Raw genomic sequence first — 6,000 nt, forward strand, 5'->3', positions numbered from 1 at the left:
TGCTTTAAATGCATTTTCAGCCCGATTAGACACTTCAGGTGAAACTGTCAAAATCTTCAAAATGAGCAAAAGCACAATTAAATTAATGCTGGAATCATCTTCAAGTTGCTAAAATACACTAATGACAGCAACAAGTTTTAGTCTACAACATTTAGTTAAGGTGAGAGAGCCTAAATGAACTTTGTATTGCTTTAAATGCATTTTCAGCCCGATTGTACACTTCAGGTGAAACTGTCAAAATCTTAAAAATGAGCAAAAGCACAATGAAATTAATGCTGGAATCATCTTCAAGTTGCTAAAATACACTAATGACAGCAAGAAGTTTGAGTCTACAACATTTAGTTATGGTGTGAGAGCCAAAATGAACTTTTTATTGCTGTAAACGCGTTTTCAGCACCTGAATGTACACTTCAGGTGAAACTGTCAAAATCTTCAAAATGAGCAAAAGCACAATGAAATTAATGCTGGAATCACCTTCAAGTTGCTAAAATACACTAATGACAGCAAGAAGTTTGAGTCTACAACATTTAGTTAAGGTGTGAGAGCCAAAATGAACTTTGTATTGCTTTAAATGCATTTTCAGCCCGAATGTACACTTCAGGTGAAACTGTCAAATTCTTCAAAATGAGCAAAAGCACAATGAAATTAAAGTTGGAATCATCTTCAAGTTGCTAAAATACACTAATGACAGCAAAACGTTTGAGTCTACAACATTTAGTTGAGGTGTGAGAGCCTAATGAACTTTTTATTGCTTTAAACGCGTTTTCAGCCCTTGATTGTACAATTCAGGTGAAACTGTCAAAATTTTCAAAATGAGCAAAAGCACAATGAAATTAATGCTGGAATCATCTTCAAGTTGCTAAAATACACTAATGACAGCAAAAAGTTTGAGTCTACAACATTTAGTTAAGGTGTTAGAGCCAAAATTAACTTTGTATTGCTTTAAATGCATTTTCAGCCCGATTGGACACTTCAGGTGAAACTGTCAAAATCTTCAAAATGAGCAAAAGCACAATTAAATTAATGCTGGAATCATCTTCAAACTGCTAAAATACACTAATGACAGTAACAAGTTTGAGTCTACAACATTTAGTTAAGGTGTGAGAGCCTAAATGAACTTTGTATTGCTTTAAACGCATTTTCAGCCCCTGATTGTACACTTCAGGTGAAACTGTCAAAATCTTCAAAATGAGCAAAAGCACAATGAAATTAATGCTGGAATCATCTTCAAGTTGCTAAAATACACTAATGACAGCAACAAGTTTTAGTCTACAACATTTAGTTAAGGTGAGAGAGCCTAAATGAACTTTGTATTGCTTTAAATGCATTTTCAGCCCGATTGTACACTTCAGGTGAAACTGTCAAAATCTTAAAAATGAGCAAAAGCACAATGAAATTAATGCTGGAATCATCTTCAAGTTGCTAAAATACACTAATGACAGCAAAAAGTTTGAGTCTACAACATTTAGTTAAGGTGTGAGAGCCTAAATGAACTTTGTATTGCTTTAAACACGTTTTCAGCCCAAGATTGCACACTTCAGGTGAAACTGTCAAAATCTTCAAAATGAGCAAAAGCACAATGAAATTAATGCTGGAATCACCTTCAAGTTGCTAAAATACACTAATGACAGCAAGAAGTTTGAGTCTACAACATTTAGTTATGGTGTGAGAGCCAAAATGAACTTTTTATTGCTGTAAACGCGTTTTCAGCACCTGAATGTACACTTCAGGTGAAACTGTCAAAATCTTCAAAATGAGCAAAAGCACAATGAAATTAATGCTGGAATCACCTTCAAGTTGCTAAAATACACTAATGACAGCAAGAAGTTTGAGTCTACAACATTTAGTTAAGGTGTGAGAGCCAAAATGAACTTTGTATTGCTTTAAATGCATTTTCAGCCCGAATGTACACTTCAGGTGAAACTGTCAAATTCTTCAAAATGAGCAAAAGCACAATGAAATTAATGCTGGAAACATCTTCAAGTTGCTAAAATACACTAATGACAGCAACAAGTTTGAGTCTACAACATTTAGTTAAGGTGTGAGAGCCAAAATTAACTTTGTATTGCTGTAAACGCGTTTTCAGCACCTTATTGTACACTTCAGGTGAAACTGTCAAAATCTTCAAAATGAGCAAAAGCACAATGAAATGAATGCTGGAATCATCTTCAAGTTGCTAAAATACACTAATGACAGCAAAAAGTTTGAGTCTACAACATTTAGTTAAGGTGTGAAAGCCTAAATGAACTTTTCATTGCTTTAAACGCGTTTTCAGCCCTTGATTGTACAATTCAGGTGAAACTGTCAAAATCTTCAAAATGAGCAAAAGCACAATGAAATTAATGCTGGAATCATCTTCAAGTTGCTAAAATACACTAATGACAGCAACAAGTTTGAGTCTACAACATTTAGTTAAGGTGTGAGAGCCAAAATGAACTTTGTATTGCTGTAAACGCGTTTTCAGCACCTGATTGTACAATTCAGGTGAAACTGTCAAAATATTCAAAATGAGCAAAAGCACAATTAAATTAATGCTGGAATCATCTTCAAGTTGCTAAAATACACTAATGACAGCAAAAAGTTTGAGTCTACAACATTTAGTTAAGGTGCTAGAGCCAAAATGAACTTTGTATTGCTGTAAACGCGTTTTCAGCACCTGATTGTACACTTCAGGTGAAACTGTCAAAATCTTCAAAATGAGCAAAAGCACAATGAAATTAATGCTGGAATCATCTTCAAGTTGCTAAAATACACTAATGACAGCAAAAAGTTTGAGTCTACAATATTTAGTTTAGGTGTGAGAGCAAAAATGAACTTTGTATTGCTTTAAAATTCATTTTCAGCCCGATTGTACACTTCAGGTGAAACTGTCAAAAATCTTCAAAATGAGCAAAAGCACAATGAAATTAAAGTTGGAATCATCTTCAAGTTGCTAAAATACACTAATGACAGCAAAAAGTTTGAGTCTACAACATTTAGTTGAGGTGTGAGAGCCTAATGAACTTTTTATTGCTTTAAACGCGTTTTCAGCCCTTGATTGTACAATTCAGGTGAAACTGTCAAAATTTTCAAAATGAGCAAAAGCACAATGAAATTAATGCTGGAATCATCTTCAAGTTGCTAAAATACACTAATGACAGCAACAAGTTTGAGTCTACAACATTTAGTTAAGGTGTGAGAGCCTAAATTAACTTTGTATTCCTGTAAACGCGTTTTCAGCACCTGATTGTACACTTCAGGTGAAACTGTCAAAATCTTCAAAATGAGCAAAAGCACAATGAAATTAATGCTGGAATCATCTTCAAGTTGCTAAAATACACTAATGACAGCAAAAAGTTTGAGTCTACAACATTTAGTTAAGGTGTGAGAGCCAAAATTAACTTTGTATTGCTTTAAATGCATTTTCAGCCCGATTAGACACTTCAGGTGAAACTGTCAAAATCTTCAAAATGAGCAAAAGCACAATTAAATTAATGCTGGAATCATCTTCAAGCTGCTAAAATACACTAATGACAGTAACAAGTTTGAGTCTACAACATTTAGTTAAGGTGTGAGAGCCTAAATTAACTTTGTATTCCTGTAAACGCGTTTTCAGCACCTGATTGTACACTTCAGGTGAAACTGTCAAAATCTTCAAAATGAGCAAAAGCACAATGAAATTAATGCTGGAATCATCTTCAAGTTGCTAAAATACACTAATGACAGCAAAAAGTTTGAGTCTACAACATTTAGTTAAGGTGTGAGAGCCAAAATTAACTTTGTATTGCTTTAAATGCATTTTCAGCCCGATTAGACACTTCAGGTGAAACTGTCAAAATCTTCAAAATGAGCAAAAGCACAATTAAATTAATGCTGGAATCATCTTCAAGTTGCTAAAATACACTAATGACAGCATCAAGTTTTAGTCTACAACATTTAGTTAAGGTGAGAGAGCCTAAATGAACTTTGTATTGCTTTAAATGCATTTTCAGCCCGATTGTACACTTCAGGTGAAACTGTCAAAATCTTAAAAATGAGCAAAAGCACAATGAAATTAATGCTGGAATCATCTTCAAGTTGCTAAAATACACTAATGACAGCAAAAAGTTTGAGTCTACAACATTTAGTTAAGGTGTGAGAGCCTAAATGAACTTTGTATTGCTTTAAACACGTTTTCAGCCCTAGATTGCACACTTCAGGTGAAACTGTCAAAATCTTCAAAATGAGCAAAAGCACAATGAAATTAATGCTGGAATCACCTTCAAGTTGCTAAAATACACTAATGACAGCAAGAAGTTTGAGTCTACAACATTTAGTTATGGTGTGAGAGCCAAAATTAACTTTTTATTGCTGTAAACGCGTTTTCAGCACCTGAATGTACACTTCAGGTGAAACTGTCAAAATCTTCAAAATGAGCAAAAGCACAATGAAATTAATGCTGGAATCACCTTCAAGTTGCTAAAATACACTAATGACAGCAAGAAGTTTGAGTCTACAACATTTAGTTAAGGTGTGAGAGCCAAAATGAACTTTGTATTGCTTTAAATGCATTTTCAGCCCGAATGTACACTTCAGGTGAAACTGTCAAATTCTTCAAAATGAGCAAAAGCACAATGAAATTAATGCTGGAAACATCTTCAAGTTGCTAAAATACACTAATGACAGCAACAAGTTTGAGTCTACAACATTTAGTTAAGGTGTGAGAGCCAAAATTAACTTTGTATTGCTGTAAACGCGTTTTCAGCACCTTATTGTACACTTCAGGTGAAACTGTCAAAATCTTCAAAATGAGCAAAAGCACAATGAAATGAATGCTGGAATCATCTTCAAGTTGCTAAAATACACTAATGACAGCAAAAAGTTTGAGTCTACAACATTTAGTTAAGGTGTGAAAGCCTAAATGAACTTTTCATTGCTTTAAACGCGTTTTCAGCCCTTGATTGTACAATTCAGGTGAAACTGTCAAAATCTTCAAAATGAGCAAAAGCACAATGAAATTAATGCTGGAATCATCTTCAAGTTGCTAAAATACACTAATGACAGCAACAAGTTTGAGTCTACAACATTTAGTTAAGGTGTGAGAGCCAAAATGAACTTTGTATTGCTGTAAACGCGTTTTCAGCACCTGATTGTACAATTCAGGTGAAACTGTCAAAATATTCAAAATGAGCAAAAGCACAATTAAATTAATGCTGGAATCATCTTCAAGTTGCTAAAATACACTAATGACAGCAAAAAGTTTGAGTCTACAACATTTAGTTAAGGTGCTAGAGCCAAAATGAACTTTGTATTGCTGTAAACGCGTTTTCAGCACCTGATTGTACACTTCAGGTGAAACTGTCAAAATCTTCAAAATGAGCAAAAGCACAATGAAATTAATGCTGGAATCATCTTCAAGTTGCTAAAATACACTAATGACAGCAAAAATTTTGAGTCTACAATATTTAGTTTAGGTGTGAGAGCAAAAATGAACTTTGTATTGCTTTAAAATTCATTTTCAGCCCGATTGTACACTTCAGGTGAAACTGTCAAAAATCTTCAAAATGAGCAAAAGCACAATGAAATTAAAGTTGGAATCATCTTCAAGTTGCTAAAATACACTAATGACAGCAAAAAGTTTGAGTCTACAACATTTAGTTGAGGTGTGAGAGCCTAATGAACTTTTTATTGCTTTAAACGCGTTTTCAGCCCTTGATTGTACAATTCAGGTGAAACTGTCAAAATTTTCAAAATGAGCAAAAGCACAATGAAATTAATGCTGGAATCATCTTCAAGTTGCTAAAATACACTAATGACAGCAACAAGTTTGAGTCTACAACATTTAGTTAAGGTGTGAGAGCCTAAATTAACTTTGTATTCCTGTAAACGCGTTTTCAGCACCTGATTGTACACTTCAGGTGAAACTGTCAAAATCTTCAAAATGAGCAAAAGCACAATGAAATTAATGCTGGAATCATCTTCAAGTTGCTAAAATACACTAATGACAGCAAAAAGTTTGAGTCTACAACATTTAGTTAAGGT

Source organism: Leptonotus elevatus, unplaced genomic scaffold, assembly GCF_054856555.1.
Source record: "Leptonotus elevatus isolate MCC_2025b unplaced genomic scaffold, RoL_Lele_1.0 HiC_scaffold_23, whole genome shotgun sequence".
NCBI lineage: Eukaryota > Metazoa > Chordata > Actinopteri > Syngnathiformes > Syngnathidae > Leptonotus > Leptonotus elevatus.